This window comes from Cupressus sempervirens, chromosome 3 (genome assembly GCF_028749045.1).
Source record: "Cupressus sempervirens isolate cs-2001-9-10 chromosome 3, ASM2874904v1, whole genome shotgun sequence".
Classification (NCBI taxonomy): Eukaryota; Viridiplantae; Streptophyta; class Pinopsida; order Cupressales; family Cupressaceae; genus Cupressus; species Cupressus sempervirens.
This window is the reverse complement of record NC_143120.1, coordinates 481,619,964-481,639,986: the sequence shown is the minus strand read 5'-3', so window position 1 is coordinate 481,639,986 and position 20,023 is coordinate 481,619,964. Positions and strand designations below refer to the sequence as shown.

The 20,023-nt window shown below is 33.0% G+C and overlaps 1 pseudogene; it reads right to left on the bottom strand.

The window, feature by feature from the left end:
• Window positions 1-20,023, bottom strand: part of LOC149567260 (putative protein S-acyltransferase 22) — a 54,377-nt pseudogene that overhangs the window by 29,656 nt on the left and 4,698 nt on the right.

Sequence of the window (20,023 nt, the reverse complement as noted above, 5' to 3'; positions counted from 1 at the left end):
TCCTTATTTTAAATAAAACATATATATTTTTTTTTAAATCATTCTAATACAGAATTGGTATGGAAACCCTGATTAATCAGTAAATTCTAAACAATAAAATTTGTTTTCATTCTACTCAAAATCCGATTTCAATATCCAAATAGAATTTCATATTTGCTTGATTTCTTATTCAATCTTATGTCTAATAAAATATAACTCTCTAAAGTAACCTCAACGATGTATCCATCTAAGTCCATGCATAGATATTTCTCAATCAAGAACAAATATTTGCATACGAGGAAAACAACACATGCAAAAGACACGGAGCAGACAGAAGTTTGAAAAGCGAAAACTACTATACAATTAGATCACAAGATCCTACCTGGATCTGATGCTAACCTCTGACAACTAAATGCAACTTCCTACCGCAAGCAAAATCTTTCAAGCCACGTAAAATTCTTTTCTTTCCAAACCCTTCGAATTGCTCTTCATAAACCTGTGTGTCCCCTGAAAAATCTGTGTTTGAAAAACTCTCCCTAAAAAATGAACCCTCAAATCCCTCTAATATAGAATCTAATTACCTTTAGGGTTTCTGTCCCCACAAATCTAAATTAGAATAATTACTTTATTTAATTAATTCATTCATGCACAATTAATTTTCTTTTTAATTAAGATATTCTTTTATTATTCCTTCATGTACTTTAAGTGAATTGTTAAATTACTTTATTTAACTTTCCACTCAACTTCTATTTTAATCAATTCATAACTTATAAATCTCATGTGCACTTAATGCAATTAAATATCTTTATTAATTTCACATGTTTAATCTTTTCAATTAATTTCTTTTATTTTCAACTCATTCATGCGAACTTAAATCTTTTTCATAATTTAATATCTTTTAACTTCTTAATTTATTTTTGAACGTTTAAATTTGATAAATATTTATTAACTTAAATAACAATAATATTTAGCATTTATTTAAAAATGAACTCTAAATATATTATTATTAAATTAAATAAATATTATCACGTTCTAAATTTATTCTTATAGCTTTTATCTTCGAATTCATTCTTTATATTTAATTAATTTCTCAATTAATTAAATATAATTAAATATTCAAAAAGTCATATTAATTCTCCATTAAATTAAATTATTAATTTAATCTATTAATTAGACTTAATTAATAGAAATTCATCAAAGACTCAATAAACAACATACACACAAAAGACTCACGGATTTTAAAAAGGGTAGACAGTCTGTTACGAGTCCTCCTTGCAGGACAAGTATTATAGGCTTATGGCTAGGATTGGACCTGATCATTATCTTCCCATTCTCACCATTTGAGTATTTGTAATAGGGCACACTCATCCTAGCAATTCAGGGAAGTCGATGCCCGGTACCTACATCCTGCATAAAAGACGAGCATGCACATGTATATAATATATCTAAACTAAACAGACAATGGCGAGGAGTGGTTCATCGTGTAGATCCTGACTAGCAGGTGACTACGACTCCCTCCCCTAACCACATCAAACACGTCAGACAGAAAGATAAAATAAACACACACACCATACACATGCAAGTATGGGGTAAGTATAATAATCACAAATCTAAGATCAAATGCGTACATATAATAATGCATCTCTATCAATACAACATAATCATCATTAAAGACATCATGCTAACATTTTTATAAAAGAAACCACATTTACTAACTAGGAATCATTAAAATATCATTAACAACACATGAATGAAATCAACTAAGCAACAATAACTGATACATTTGTGATCAAAGTCATGAAATAATATCATAATATTACAAATCTAGTATCTCTAAAACTAATCAATGCATAAAATCAACCTAAAAGAATTTGACAATGATAACAGAAATGCGAACTAGGGGCAGGCACTACACCTCTCAATATCATCTTGTCACTTCTCTTACCAATGTGAATTTCAAAATGCCTTTATATATCAATCATACCACTCTAAATGATCCTCACAACTATAGTGAAAAATGCATGTCAATTCACAACAACTTTTAGATTCATGGTAAAGTACCAGCTATCATAAAAATAATGCAATAACTATAATTTCCATAAATTTACTAGGATCTCTTAAGCAATCAGATAGCAATCTGAAGTCAACCATCAACCTGACTGAAGGACTCTACATGAGCACAATCCAGGTAGCTTAAGAAAATTAAGAACAAATGTCCTATTCATCAAGAGAATCAACTAATCGCTTTAGAAGTGAATCAACCACGAATAATTACTAGGAGTCAGAATATTTTCCTACATTTACTTTTGTCTGGATATTGGGAAAGGGGAGGGCAATAAGAAAATGTCCCACAATACAATCAAAGATGAACATATCCCCAGCTTGGAAGAGAGCACTAACAGCCACAAAGATAAGTTATAAGGACATGGATATAGACACTTTTACACCAGTATATCTTTATGTTTGTTTCTTTACAATATTATAAACTGTTAACTAGTGGCAATTCCATGGGGTCTAGCTACCTCTCCTGGCCATCGAGAACCTTACAACTTGGCCTCCTTTTTTAGAAAGCATCTCCTTTTCTTGAAAAAAAGGCCATGCCTTGTTATCCTTCACATCAGACAAAAAATAGCAAAAAGGTGAGAAAATGAAAAATCAGGAGCACACTGAAGCAATGTTTCTTGACATAAACTATCACTTAGACTTCTACACCTTTTTCTATTTTCAGTGTAGGCTAAATGAAAAACCTTTGTGATAGAAGGTCAATATTGTTAGATCAGGATAGCTTAGATTATTCTTCATATAACATTAGGATTTTGTTGCTTTTTGAAAATTTTTAGGCTCGGTCCTTTTTCTTGTCCTTTTGCAAACAAGAAAAAATGTCATTCACCCACTTTTAGTAAAACATCCAAATGCATGACTTGTCGCGAAAGGTAGTCATTTTTTCCTTTTAACTACTAGACCAGTGATTCAATGCAAGGAAGATACACACTGTTGTATCCACAATTTATATAGATACAACAAAATAAATATTAGGATACCTAGATTTGTATCAATTTCATATAGGCAAATAACAAGGTAACTGAATCATCTAGTAATTTAGCAAAAGAAAACTACCAACCTTTTAATTTCACAAAGGGTAAAATTATCCTATCTAATACTATTTTCTCTTATATGACATAATTTTCTTTCCATCAGTTCTCTTTTCTACCATCCACAATAAAATCTAATAACAAAAACTCAAACATGACTATTCAAACCAATTACCAAGTAATTATTGTAATAACAAGCCAAGCTTTAACTAATACTTGGTTTATGATAAATCACTGAAACTAAAAAAATTAACTATATGCAATTATTGCTTCATATCTGAACAAAATCACATAGTTCTACACACTAAAGGCATAATTATCATCAAAGCCATACCATGTGTTCAGTTTAGCAGGCCTGTACAAATTCTGCCTTCAAAAAAGACGAAATTCCTACAAAGTAGTCAAAATATTGCTTTGGACACTTCAAATCCTTTCTCTGTTCTAGCACAGGCCAATTTATGACTATCGTACACTTCACAAAAGAAGTAGAAGCCTAAAAACAAAACCTAACATACCACCATCCCCAAGGAAATAAAGGTCAGATTCATAGAAAACGGTTCTATTAATCCTCACAACTTTCTATGCAGTCTTCAATGGATTATTTTGAGCTAGCTATTAACTAACAAAGGGAATTGTAGCACTAAGAAAAGGCTGTCATAAACTCATATAGGAGACCCACCACTTTCCAAAAGCTTTTATACACTCGAAGATTTTGAACATTGAAAGGAAGGATTAAATTTTTAGGTTGGCACTGATTTGGATTGCAAGTTGCTCAAGTGAATCAAGCAAGTCAACCATTTGGAATATAAGAAAATGAAATTTGATTGATGATATTATTGTTGTGTAATTTTTTAGCACACTTTCCTATATCAGCAATACAAGGTATAATAGAAAGGTTATTTCAACTTGTCAAATATTTTATAATATGATTGGTATTTAATGCTATTCATTTTGGAAGAAGAAATTGATTGACCTCCAAGACAAGTGAAAATACAAACTCAAATCAATAAATTGTAGACTGTTTGACGAAATCCTCTAGTATAAAACTTTGTGAAAATCATAAATTTTTAAATATATACCAATACGAGGTTTTATGGTAGTATTAGAGCCTCATATCCTTCTAGCTAGTGGGAATTTGAGGCTCTTTTTCTTCACAAGAAATTATTTTGCAGCCAAACATTTTATGGAGTTACTATTTTAAAAAAGAGGAAATGAACCATCAGCCAAAGATAAATGGACAAGCCACCAGAATGAGGGCAGTATAATGCAAATTCTGAATGATGTTGCTAGAGGACAATAGCCAATAGTCCAATTTATGAAACGTGATGCAAAATATGAAGGCTGATCAGAATAATAGGGTAAAAAACAATAGTTGTCTATTCATTTAATGTGACAAAAAATGTATTCAGAGCTATGCATGAGAATCTCAAAAGAAGTTCAACCTTCACTATTTGACTTTCATGGCTATACTAGGATAACTATGGTACAAGAGATGAATTGATAAATCTATCCCTACAATTGGGATTGACAATAGTAACAAATAAATAAGAAATATTTAAGAGAGATTTAAACAACATAGATCACCTAGAAGGCTCTTAAGATTGGTGCTAGATGACAAAATTAGAGATTTGAAAAGCATAGTTGAATTACTAGTCACAATGGGAAATAGAGGCTTGCTACCTACCGCTTGGAGAGCTAATGTGGATCTAGAATTGTAACATTTTTCATTCCTATACATGTGATTTGAGATATAAAAATGCCTAAATATTGACTATGAAACTTGGTCTTTGCTTCTTTACAGTCAATTTTGCAACTTATATTGCCAAAGCATTGATGAGAAATATCATTCAATCTGCTCAAGTGATCTAGTTCCAAATGTCTGGTGTAACAGGATCACAATGTACTAGTCATTTGAGTTCTTAGTTTTCAATGTTGGAATTAAAGTTCCTTTTTAAGATTGAGGATCTGAGGACCAAAGGAACCACATTTTTGAGAGTGGTGGGTCTTTCCTTGGAAAATTTGCTAAGACCAGAACCTTTCACACTAAGGAAATTCATATCCCTTTCTGGTGAATCAAACTGTGGAGGACGAGAATGAATCCCTTCTATTGGATAATATTGTCCTTCGGGAATTTCAATCATAACACCTTTCCCATTGTTTCCTTGCATTGTCAAACCGCTTCCTTGTCTAGAAGTTCTAAAATTATTCATATCATATGGCATTTGGCTTGTTTTGTTGGACCTATATAAGTAGGATTCAAAAGCATTTTATTCTAAGGTAGCTTACATAACCTTACCAAGGCTCGGTCACTGTCATCTGCACTTTCTCCTCCAGAAGCTTCATACCCATCACTGGTAGATCTTTGGAGCTTGGAGCCTTCAGGAATACATGAAGGGCTAGTTGAAATAGATGTATGTTACAATACTTGACGATGATTCCCTAAAAGATTGAAGACTAGGTGAAGCAAAGCTTCTTCGAGCAGATGATGCAATCAACCTTCTAGTTGACATTGCCAAGCTAGAACAAAATGCACTTTGTGCCTCTAACTATAAAGGAGCCAATCCGATACAAGTTTCCTTGATTGGCTAGTTGATTTCCATAAGGCCTCTATCCCTGACGTTGTGATTTGATTTACTAGCTTGTTTCAAAGACACTTTAGTCAACTTCAAAGACCTTGTAAAAGGAAAATTCTTCCCCAATGATTGTGATCTACCACATTTATTCATTCGTCTATGATTTTTAGAATTAGAATAGATCTCTGTGCTTAGATCTTTGCTGCTACTTTCCAAACTACTATCTATCTCTATCACTGGCATGTCTTTTTACTTGTATATAGGACATAGAACTTTTGAGTTTTTCCTTACTTGTGTAGCAATCCTTGAAACCTCTTCTGCACTCATTCAAGCCAGTGACCAAGGGATAATCTTTACACATCCTTTATTCTTTTGCACCATTTGTTCACTAGGTGTCCTCTTTATATTTTGATTATCTACCTTGATGGATAGCATGACACTATCTCTTGGCAACCAGAGAACTACAAATCATCAAAATAGTGTAGTAAGTTATATAGATCTATTGACATAAAATATGAATAACATGTTCACATTGCATTTGTCTCAAAGAGTGCAGATTTAGATCTGGTCCTCTATAAAAAGGTGTGGTCGAGTGCACCAAGACCCATGGTGTAATGCACTCATAGAAATTGAATGACTCAATCCTGACACTGAACTTGTCATTGACATTTGCGAGCTTTGTGCTCCTCCCATATTTTGCTACTCTTGCTCCCTCATTGCAACAATGTAATCATATGTGCTGACACCCTATTATTGACATTTCAAGCAAAGGAAATAAGCATAAAATACATTCATCATATAAAAAAAGGAATATCAAAAAGTTGAATACAAAAAATATCAATATTTCAAATCAAACTTTTGAAAAGATTATCAAACTTTCTTATCAGAAAAACATGGAAGAAGAAAAGTTGTTCAAGAGGAAGCATTGCAATCATAGACAAAATAGTTCATGAACCTTGTAAAATGACCCAATTGAAAATATGAACAGTACGTGATAAAAGGCTTGTTTTACACAAATCATTATCACTTTGATGGGAAATATTAAAATTCTTATTTGTGCATAAATTTGAAAATGAGAGGAAAAATATGTTAAGATTGTTGCACAACTCACCAAGACAACAACAAATGGTCCCAATGAGAAACTACTACCTGGCTTAGATACAATCTTTACATCAAAGTGACTCCAATTAAGGAAACATCACACTATTACAAAGAGTCCAATTGACCACTAAAGTATAAGTTGCAATCCAAGCCCAAGATGTACAACCCATGTACCTATCAATAATAATACGTGAGAGCCAAATGGGCTAAATGATTTCTTTCTATAAGCTAGAATAAAATTTTAGACCTTAAGGTGGGTCTGAAACAAGTAGAAGGGAGGCACAATCAAAATGCTCCTAGATTTGGAGCATGATGGTTTAAGCACCATGCTGTAATCAGCTAAAAATTAATGCAAATATGTTGGCCATGTGTTCTTAGCTTAGGTGCAATGTATAAGGATCAACATATGGTTTCTATGGCTTAGAACTCAAACTTTAAAGGAATTAGTTTGATTTAGTTCCACTTTCTCTTCCCTAGACTCTGTCATAAGGTGCAGTCACTACTATACAATATAGTATTTTAAGACATTGGTTTTAGATGAAATTAATATATTGTCTAAAATATTTAATATTTAATATTTTAAAATGAAATTAGAACTTTCTTTAATGGTCTCTAACAAAATGTATAGACAAATGAGGAAACTTGCATACGTCTATAACTGAGTGTCTTAATATATTGTCTTACATAATTGTCTCTATAAGGCAAACATATTTCTCTTCCATATTAACTTATAGAGACAATATGTAAAGAAAATATATTAAGACACTCGCTTAAAGACATGTTTGAGATAATATGCAACATTTTTTTTGTCTTGAATGAAGATAATTTATTAAAAATTCATCTCTAAATTTGTCTTTAGTGCCCCCTCTTTGTAGTAGTGAGTGGAAAATATGGAGGAAAAGCCTACCAAGGAAAATCATATTTGTATCATGAAGTAATTATAAAAATCTATATAATAGGAATCATTTTTCTTTTTTCCTTTTCATTTTTCATTTTGAATATTTATTGAAGAAAAGAAAAAACCAAGTTTACCAAGAGAAGGGCAAAAATCATCAGGACAAAAAACTCTTTGTATTTCCTTCATCCAATACAATTGTTAATCCACTGCATCAACAAACACTAATTAGTGCAAGGACACTACATTTTAACTTATGTTATATGCATTATCTAAGGTAGAATAGAAGAATAATGTAATTGTACAGAATGAAAATAAAGCCATAAGTTTAGGATATAGTTGGTCGTCCTATACCCAACAATGATGATCAAAATTGTCAATGCATTTGTAACATACTTGATAGTGCTTTCCATTTTCAAAGATCTGAAAAGGTAACAAGTTAATTTAGAACTAGACTCATTTCAGTACCAGTGTAGAATTACATCATAAAATGATTGGAAAATGCATAAACATAAAGCCAAAAGTCTCTAGGTGAATAAGGAGATCATTTCTCTCTTTTTTTCTTGTTTGGAGATCAGCACATGAAAAAAATCATCCTACTGCACCTCAACATGAAGATGAGCTATGAATGAAATTATGTCCTTTGTATCCTTCGAATTAGAGATGAAAAGTAGGTTCAAAAATTTAAAAAATTGAATGCAAGAATGCCATCATTCAGGAAAGATAATGCCCCCTTATAAAAGTGTAGGGACCATTACAAACATGCTAACATCCAGATTTCATATTTAAATCTTAGGCATTATGATAGATATAACAACATAAATTACGAAAAATAATAGATTATGTCCAGATAAACATAGTAAACTTCCATCATCTCAAAAAGACTACAACAGTAATTGTATTGTAGTACTACACATGGGAAGACTTCAAATCTAGGGCATAAGGGCTAAAACATTTTCTCTAACAGATAGCACATTTATCAATAAAGGAAAAAAATGGCATAAATTGGCACATTTATATAAAATAGTATTCTAATAACCTCAATAAACTATTATTAGAAATTATTTACCACATCCAAATGACCTAGCACAATGATTGAAAGGATTATTCAGAAACACATAAAACTATACATGTAGCCATGATGAGTATAACAGAAAGCCCAAATCAAGTCAGTTCACAAAAGTTCAGAAGTCATGAGTAACATGAGGTAGCTTGTAAATTACTTTCTTTTTCCAAATGGACCAAGAAACATAAGCAAATATAGTCTAGACATATACCACTAGAAATCATGTGAAGGATATTAAAAAATGTCATCATGGGAATGTTGTTTCACATCTTAAATAATGAAATTTGAACCTATTAGTTTGATCCGAAGTGGATCATGAATTGTTAGCAAAGTGCATCCATTTGCCAACTATTCTCACAGAGACTAAAATGTGACTTGCAAGGCATTTCCTGATATCATTTTCCCTTGAGTTTCAGCTAGAGATGAATAAAGGATGGATGGTTCAGGCAGACTATAGGTAAAAACAAATCAAAGCATTTAATGATATTACCAAATCAACTATTGAAGATGATAAAAAAAATAAAGAAACCTCCTTTTGCCTTGCAGAAGTGTCCAGTATGTCTAGGGTCTCCGAATTAGGAGCAATATCCTATTTCTTTGACAATCTCAGTTGTCTGAGCTCAGTCAAAGAAACAAGAGGTGATCCAAATTTCTCCCAAAGCTGAGGTTGGCCTGTCTTGACGGGCTTGCTTTCTATCTCCTAACATCCAATGTGATTCGATCTACTATCAAATAGAAAACTTGTGTGGGTGAAAGTGAAATGTTCTTTCTTTTAAAAAAAAAAAATGTATAAGGCCCATGTTGGTCAAACTTTCGACCAACACGGGCCTTACATGTAAAAAAAAGAAATTTTTTGCCTTAACATTCCAGCCAACCTAAATTTATTTAGTCAACGGTCAAAAATTTTGGTAGAAAAATGAGGTTAAATGTAGTAGTGATTAGACATGGATCAAGTTTTGACGAAGGAGATCAGAATAGCTCACTATTTTTGAACAAATTTGGACAGGTTCATGTGAGGAAGTATAGTGAACCACATGAGAATTTAGAACAACAATTTTGCTAGTGTTTTCTTGTGCAAAGATTCAAGCATAGCCGCTTGGGGAAAGGATAATTTGATAGAAAAGATAGGTTTTTGACAAAAAAAGTAGTGTTTGGGTATAATCTTCTGTGAGGATTCTTAGCTTCCCATGTGAGAAAATATAGTGAGCCATGCAAGGAAACATGAATTCATAGTTGTAAAGGTGTTTTCTCATGTGAATTTTTGCAGAACTACAAGTGAGGATAGGACAAATTGACATGTTTGGACTATACTTGAAGAGATTATGATGATTTCGCTAGTTTCTAAACAAATTACTAACAGCTATGGTAAGTTTCAGGAAGATATGGACATCATTTTCAAATTTTGGACATCATGTTGGTTTGTAAATAAATAATTGCTTTTTAGACAAGGGAAGCAAATAGTAGTCATAAATAATCTGACTAAGGACAAAGCAACTCAGATAGACAAGGGAGTCTTAACCTTTTGTTGTTTGGATGATTTGGATAGTTTGTAGACCTAAAAAATACACTCTTTTATCCCTATAACTAGAAATGGTAGTGGCATAAAAATCTTTGTCTCACAACTTATGTGCATGTGTTCACCTCACACAGCCTTGTCACCCCACTAGAGGGCGCCTATGTTCTTGGTGTATTCTAGGGACTCAATAACATATATGCTCAATGAGTACCCTTTTGGTAGGGTTCATGGGTGTATACCACCTTCCAACATCTAGGTACATGCCTATGGTGAGGATCTACAGGAGAGATTCTTCACCCTCCTTGCACAAAGATTATGCCCCCTTTTAGAGGTGAATTGGGTAGCAATCCATTCACATAAATCCCTAGTGGTTGTGTAAATGAAGTTGAGGCTAGTAGTCCACACCAACATTTGTAAGTACACAAAATTGACTAGCAAGACTGGGAGTAGTGCCACCCAGTACAATAAACAAAGCCTCTTCTTGATATGCAATATCAGAATGAAGAAGAGGAAATTAACTCAGATTGTAGTTCAGATTTAGTAGTCAATGTTTCTAATCTTCCCAAAGGGAAAAGAGCATACTCCTCTACCTTTTCACCTTACCCAAACACACAAAACATAATCATAACCAAGTTAGTTTATCAATCCCAACATGCCTTTTTCCAAGATTTTGATTTTCCTAAAAGGAAATCATCATCTCTTCATAAAAATCTTTGCTTGGGAGAACCACCAACTTTCTTGCCCCTCTTGGGTACCATCTTCCAAAGGTGTCTAGGTTTCTAATTTACTCTTGGGAATCACTTCTAAGTAGTAAAGAACATACTTCCCTATTCCTTTATCTAGAGCCTATGAAGTTCACAAGCCTGATTAAACTATATGTGTAAGAAAGTATTAAAATAGACACATTGTTTGAATAGGTTTGAATTTTTTCTTTGACAAACAAATCCTTGACTAAACATCCTACAATCAAACTATTAGTACTATTTGTATGTTTGTATGAAGATGTCTTTGACAATTGATTTGGAAACCACTATTAAGTTGCTTAAAAAAAAAAAGCTTCTAAAACAAGTGTTAGATCAAAGACATTTTTTAAAAATAGAATTGAAAATTGCAAGTTTTCCTTTACTGTTGTCAAATTTCACCGAAGAATCTATAGGTTTTCACACAATGAAATAATGTGTGTCGCATTTCTTTCTTCATGCAAGAAGAAAAATTTTCATGTGAAAAAGTATAGAAGCAAATGCAAATATTTAGTTTCTTCATGTGAGGATTGATCTTATCATGCTATATTTCATTGAATTCTATGAATAGAAATGTTAGAATGTTAAAAAATATTTAAAAACTAAGGCTAGAAATTTGATTTTTCCACCCCACGGTGGGTACCAGAAATGTGAGTGCTAGTTATCGACCTCTAAATCCACACACACTTCAACATGATCTTCACATGTCAAAAACATCTCAAAATGAACATGGGATTGTCCATTCAGTAGGACTGAACAAAGTGATTTGTTGCCTTGTAACTAGACAAGGTTTTTCTACTCACTCTTAGGATCGAGAGATCAACAACTAGACTAAACTAGTATGAAGGATTTGAAAGCATGAAAATGCAAAATAATCTATTTTTTTTGATGTTTTTCAAATGCAAGGATAGAAAGATTAATAAATATGGTATTGAAATTAATCCAAGAACAATGAAAAGTAAGAACTAGATGAATTCATTTTAGTCTAAATGATGAGCATATGAAAGTAAGAGAAAATTCAAATGCAAGGCACTTGAGTAATCAAAATAACATTAATTTGATACTTTTCAAGTGCGTCCTCCTAAAATGAGAGGTGCAAATAGAACATTCATGGTGGCTAAGGAGTTATGATCTGAGATTACATTGCAAAATTAGTTAAAGGAGAACAGAGGAAGGAAATAGTATACAAAAATGAGACATCTGATCAAAAGGATAAAGAGTACGTTAATATAGAGGTGATCTATCATTAGGTAACAAAGCGCTAACCATAGGATAAATGTTGAGTCATTTTAGTGGGTGAATCAATTAAATCTCTTAATAGAGTAGTCCTAACAGCCTGTATTGAAATCCTTTATCAGGGTACTTACTTAATTGTGAGTTGAAGTCCTTTAACAATGAACACATTTAATAGGGTTTTGAAATCCTTTAACAAGGTGAGACCTTATAGTCTTTTTAAGCCTTTAATAGGGAAAACCTTTCACAAGGTAGATCATATCTCATGATCAAACATTGTAACCTTCATTAGATACACTTTATTACTACAGTAGTGAAGATTTGTGGGTATCATCCCCATCCAAGTTTTACCTTCTCATTGGAGGGTTTTTGGGTAATCATATCTAGTGTCACACATGTGTGAATGTTTACTTGCTTTCATGTTTTACATAGACAAGATTTAATATGATATTTTAGTTTATGTAGTAAAAGTGTCAGATGGATATGTGGTGAAATTTTTTATGGGTAGAAGGTTAAACTATTGATTCAATGCCGCTCCCCCCCCCCCCCCACCTCTTAGAAGTTTACCTTTCCTACTGTAATTCCAACAATGAGGACATATTTGAAATATTTAATATTATTAATTCCTTTTTCACATGAGATGAAATAGGAAAGGATATTGATCCATTCAAACATGTGTTCATAATTAGATAAAACAAAATTGGTTAATAATACAAATGTGCCAATTTAGGGGTATTACAATGTGCAATCAAGACTCTTTCTCTATGCATTCAATAGATCACTCCATTTGGTTTTGACATTAGGGAAGAGGTATTTCTTTGCCAAACCATTCAGATGATTTTTTTCTCATACCAACTGAAAAAAGGTGTTACTTGTAGTTGTAGAGGACTTCCAATCTTAAAATCAGAATTAGGGATTGATAGTTCTCAACACTTTACAAATTTAAGAATTGATTATCTTGGTGATTTTTGAATCTAGGTTGATAATAGTAAGGGATAATTTGAAATTTTTTAGTCCAGACAAAGGGTTTCTTCAAATAAACTACTAAGATCATTGTTTGGCGTGAGAGTTTCCCAAAAGTTCATTAAAAGAGGAACGCAAGAGTTATCAAACTAAAGAACAAATCTAGAAAATGACACCAATGCCTTGACCACATAGTCTAAGTGTGGTCAGGGTAGGAATGAAAGAAAAATAATTACAAGAGGTGTTAAATCTAATGATTCCAGATGATTCTAAAGGGTAATCAGATAAAGGGATATGCATTCCAAATGGCTATCCTATTTTATGCAAAACACTTCAAGGAAGAATCAAATGGAAACATGTGAGCTCCCTAAAGAAAATCAAAAGGGATCATCAAAGACTCAAAAGAAAGAATTGATAAAGGGATATGCATTCCAAATGGCTATCCTATTTTATACAAAACACTTCAAGGAAGAAGCAAATGGAAACATGCGAGCTCCCTAAAGAAAATCAAAAGGGATCATCAAAGACTCAAAAGAAAGAATTGATAACTCACCAAGAGCCCTCAGAATAAATTCTCTCATATGGTTAGATAGTGATTAATAAACCTATTTTATGAGGATTCCTGAAGAATGGACTAGTGGAGCCAAATATTTTGTCCAAGTTGCTAGATAATCATGATAGACTACACCTTGAGACATCAAAAGAAATGAATACACTGAGCACACATTGAGCTTGAAGATTTGAGATTCTAAATTTTTGACTACCAAGGGATTTGAAAGTTGCTTAAAATTTTTGCAATTTACTTGTCACTTGACATGTGAAAAGAATGCTTGCTAGTGAAGAAATGCCTTTGTCATTTCTTCCCTTTCGTTGGGGCTATTTGTTGTGGTTTCACAATGCACACCAAATTTTTTGGCAGAAAATAGGGATCCCCTAGTTTTAAAACCCCTTCTAAAGCTTCTTTTTCAAAGCCCTAGTCATTTTGGACCCTCCCCTAGGTTTGGATCAAACCTCGGTCTTTGAATGGGAAGGTTCAAGTAGTCAAAGATAGAGAAAAAATGAGAATTGAGAAGGAAATGGTCATATCTAGAAAAGGTGTGCACATGCACACCCTTTGGATATGTGTAGATCCACACCCTCCAGAGGTGCACACTTGTGAAGCCTCAAATGTGCCAACATGTGCATCCCTCCTGGGTCTGCATCTCACTAGTATATTATAGGTCAAATTTTGACCTAAATCTTTGATCAACATATGAAGAGACTTGTTGAACACCTTTTTTTTTAGTTTTTATGCCCAAGTTGGTTGAAATTTTGACCAACTTAGGGTTTCCCAATTTGGTTAGAATTTTGACCATCTCATCTTCAAATAAAAAAATAGAAAACTTTGTTTGTTAGTTGTTTATTTCATTTCCACACACTATTGGAGCTATTGGCATTGAGCATCTGGTGTGTGGCAAGCATTATTTATCATTCATGGGTGGGCTAGGGACTTACGACTATGGGAGCTAAATACTCATTTCTTGTGGGAGTAAGGTTTAATGAGGTTTAAGAAGGATTGTGAGAGTTGTTTCTTGAAATTGTCCCTTCAAGAAACTCCTACATAGTCGAAGAGTTAGATTTGAAGGTAATTTTCCATCCCCTTAAGCTTTAAGTATTTTTTAGAAATGTTATTGAGCATTTTTAATTTTAGTAATAATAAAATATGTTGTGGGAGGTATGCGGGCTTCCAGTGGCACATATATCTTTGATGCCTTAGCTCTAGCCTATCCAAATCTGACCACCTTGATTCAAGCAGTAACTCTCTCCAAAGTTTTTGGAAATCATAGGAATGACAATATCATTGCTCTCAATTATCTCTCCAATGTCACTACTTTGGTTATCCTTCCCAACTTTGCATATAAGAGTTGACCCACTGCATAGATACTTGTGTTTATAATCACTCAATGCATAATTTATATTGCTTCTATACCAACCTTCCTAATTTGAGGCCTTTCTCTAACCCTGTTGAGTAGTTGCTAGAAGCTATTTTTAGCTCTACTTCAGAAAACATTACAAGGCTTTTTCTTCCTTTCATTGTAGCAATAAGTTGTTGCATCTCAGCACTCCCATTCTCGATAAAATTCTTGTCACCAATGTATCTCAACCACCTCCTCCTTAGGCACCAAAATAGTTCATAAGTGACAAATAAGACTCCAACAAATGAAGAAATAGAACCTATCGAACCAGTGAGCAGAAAAATCTTAATATTAAATTCTGGGTTAGAATTGTTTATGCATATTATAGATCTTAGTAGAACTATAAAACTAATCTAAGTACCTATGATTGCAAATCTTATGGAATTATTTGAACTAGACCATTGGTATTGTGTCCTATTTTGGAAGCCATCTCCCATGTGATTGTCTGCACATGAATGATTGTAAGTACCAAGAAGATTATGGCACATAACCCCCTGTGATGCTCCAACACATTCATTCAAGTCAACTTCCTTGCATTCATCCACATTTGTAAATTCATTGTTGTTATCATCAAGAGAGACAAGAATTTTTTTTATGTAGTCCACTAAAAAGTATGATCTATATATGCTTATCGTAATATAGGAACATCAAGTGAAATCTAAAAGGAAACAACAATAGAAAAGACCAAGACGATAGGAGATGAAACTAGGTTTTTATATTGACATTTAATTAATAATATGAAGTGTCATAAATTTACCACTCATCATATGCTGATCAAAAGTGAAAATATAACCAATACATTCTTGGAGATCTTAAATGTACTAAAATTGGAATATAGAAAGTGTGAAGATCAATATACTTGTACAACTGGTGCCTTTAGAGTACCCACTCCCTTGATAGCCATCAAAGCATTTGCATGCTTGGTCTCCCTTTATTGCATTTAAAATTATGGTTTTTATGTCGAAGAAAACCTCTAATAAAATGATGATTAAAAGGATCCTACACAGTCCATTCCAAAGAAACACAATTTGAGGGATGACTTAAACATTATTACATCTCAATTATTACAAGAAATACATAAAAGATAAAATGGGAGCTTTATGTAATAGACATGCATAGAAAATCTAAAAGCACAACCAATGCGTGCAATAATTATAAATCTAGATTGCTCCTACCCATGTATAAGTAAGATAATCAAGAGTATAAGACTCAAAAAATTCATTTAAAACATTCATTTTGGAGATGATGTTAGAATCTGAAAAGATTGATAACCCAGAAAACTAGTGCAAAGAATAGATATCTAAACTATGAATGCAAATGATATAAAATCAAATAGCAACATAGAGTTAGTCTCCAAGAGAGTATTGCAAATATTGGAAGAAAACTAGCATTAAGAGGATGCAAAATAAATCGATCACAAATACAAGCTAGGTTACATGCTTATATAGACAAGGAAGAGGGAGGAGGTGGCAACATCAACCAATGAGGAGCAACCATCTATCAAACTAAAGATAACAAAGTATCTTCCTAAGATAGTGAATGGATGCTCACATGTAGGAAGGTGACACCTCGCAACCACTTTCTAAATAAGACATTCTTTATTAACCTAAGCAAGATTATTAAAAGTGTAGGAAAAAACTAGCAAAATAGGGAAAAATAAATAACCCACTAGGAAATAAAAAACTACACTAACAGATGATACAAATAAATAGTATTGATCAGACATTTTCCAAGTAGTAAATTGTACTTGGGATTCTCGTAAGACTTGCACACTACTCTACACTTAAAATCCTAACTTGGGAAAAATTTCTATCCAATTGGAATCTATTTCTTAATGTTAGCTAGGCATACCCATCATTGAATTCACAATTTCTAATGTCTATATAGATTTAGATTTGAAGGGAAATTATCCATCCCCTTAAGCTTTAAGTGTTTTTTTAGAAATTTTATTGAGTATTTTTAGTTGCAATAATAATAGCATATCTCGTGGGAGGTATGTGGGCTTCGAGCAACACGCATATCTTTGATGCCTTAGTTCTGGTTGGTCCAAATCTGACAACCTTGATTCAAGCACTATAATTTTCTTGTGCTCTTTAAATATGCCTATGTTTTTGTGGGATTATGATTTGTTCAATAAAGAATGAAATTGATCTCTTCTTTATGTAGATTGTTTCTTGTGGAGTAGTAGTCAAGACATAAAATTTTGGTGGAATAGAATTTAAAGATACACCTATGTACAAGGAAGCTATTGAGTCTCAAGGATTATTTGAAGAGGCACCTGAAACACTTGAAACTCTGTAAGAGGTATGCAACTCAAAATTGAAAGAATAGAAAGTGATTTTATTGTCTGCATTTGTGATTATAGATTGCTAGAGAGATGGAGTCTACCAAATCATTAGGAGGAATAGTAAATTTATACGGTTCTTTGCTTATCTAACAAGTGTGAGGGTCTCATGAAGCTTGATTTCATTTTTTTGTTTTGTTTTTCTTTTAGACATTTTAAGGAGGAATACTTTTCTAGAAACCACAATCTACATTTGAAATATTTCCTTTCATAATCAACTTATTGATACCAATTTATCTTTTCCACTTTATAAAATACATCAAACGAGAAATGATTAGAGAGGTCCATCTACACACAAATTTGTGCATAATTAGAGCTTGCATACTTTATTGTATCCTTTAAGGTACAATAATATCTTCTCATACCACTACCAATAGCTTACAAAAAATTTAGTTTCTAGAATTGAAAAGGAGATAGAGTAAATGAAGCCAAAGGAAAGTAGAAGTAAGGATATCTTTGTTAGGGTTGAAGGACAGGTACTAGGATTTCATGCAAAGATGGTCCATGTAGAAAAGTTAAGGACTATTTTTAACACATTTTCTTTATCTTCCACACATTCAGACTCAAGTGAAAAAAACTCAGATTACACAGGGAAAGAATGCTCAATTTGAATCCCAAGGATATGCATAAAAAGTTTGAGTGAGAGGGGATGTTACCCAAAGTCACCCTATTCTACCTTGCATAGAGAGGGCACAATAAGAAAGGGAATCCAAGATGGGAAGTCATATTACTATTCTAATTCCATCATGAAGTGGAACAACCTTGTGTTGGGTTTACAAATAGGAAAGATGATTAGAAGAATTACTAGGTCATAGTTTAGAGTTTCCCAAGAGAACATGAAGCTCAATGCAAGAGTTATGAGTTGCACCACTAGTCCATGAATCTCTAAACAATGATAATATAAAATGAAAAGTTCCTAAAATCCCAAAGGAATGACATTTTGAATGAGAGTCAAAATAGACATTGACTCACAATAATTATTAGTCATGCATATCCATGTTAGTAATTTCTCTCACAGCAAAATCCAATAGCTATTACCAACTAGCCAGCAAAACTCGAATCATTTTCAATTTTGTCAATGCATATATTTTACAATCACCCTTTACTAAAAAAATCTCTCTCTATATATAATTAAATGGTCAACTCTCACTAGTACATTTGAGGTCATTTTTTGACCATTATTGGTCAAAATTTTGACCCAAATTTTGACCAAATCTTGACCAAGTTCGACCAACCCATTGGTCAAAAAAAAATTTGTCGAAATTTTGACCAATATGTTGGTCAAAACCTTTTTAAAATGTTGGCACAAGTTTTACCAAGCATTGGTCAAAATTTCGACCAATGCTTGGTCAAAAACTACTAAGCATTGGTCAAAATTTTGACCAATGATTGGTCAAAATAGCCATGCATTGGTCAAAATTTTGACCAATGCTTGGTAGAAAAGTGCTAGGCATTGGTCAAAATTTCAACCAATGATTGTTCAAATTTTTTTTTGAGGCTCACACTTGTTGAGGTCCAGTTTAATAATGGCCCTTCTTGTGAAATTGTTCTATAAAACCTTTCTAATGAGATAATGTGTTATGAGCTCTTCATCAGTGGGATGGAATGTGAATCCATGAGGTAGTTGTGCATCACCCATATCATGACTATAAGTAAAGTTAAGAGCCTCTATTATTGAATTCTCTTAACTTTAGTTACAGTCATGATATTGGTGATGCACAATTGCCTCTTGGATTCGCATTCAATCCCACTGATGAAGATCTCATAACACATTATCTCATTAGAAAGGTTTTACACAACAATTCCACAGGAAGGGCCATTGCTGAAGCGGACCTCAACAAGTGTGAGCCTCAGGGAGGTTTCAATTCCCTCCTTTATTATTCACTATGTTTATAATCCCACACACCCATTTGATCTCAAATGATGATATGTCCTGAATGCTAAGTGTCTATGCTGAGTGCTCCAAAATGATCCATTTCATGCCTTCATCTGTACACAATGTCTTTCTAGTTTCTTTCTACTCGCACGCCCATTTCATTTCATATGATCATCTAAAAATTATGTCACTCTAACCTCTAGTCAACTGTTTCCTCTTGATTGATCATCTCATAACTATTGAATGAGAGCTTTGGGATAAGCTATAGGCATCCATTAAAGCATAGAGGATTTTCTCAAATGATGTAGTAGCATTTTCCTTGGAAGAGATGCTTGCAAAATGGAAGCATAGATAAGTCATGTGAACTGTTTGACAGGATGCTTGAACGTAATGTGGTTATCAAAAGCCATGGTTGTTGGATATGCACAAAATATATGTATTGAGAGAATATATTTGTTTAAGTTGCAACTGCCCTGGTAGACATGCATGTAAAATGTGGAATCATAGGTAAGGCATTAATTGAACTATTTTATCAACTGCCTCCATGAAATGTCATCTAAGGCAAGCTTTCCATGTTCTCTACACCCCACAAGTAAATCTACTCTAATAAAAGAGGTAATCAAAAACTAGTTCACTTTGCATTTGTAACCTTGGGCAGGCTCTTAGCAACATGCTCGCATTGAACCTTTG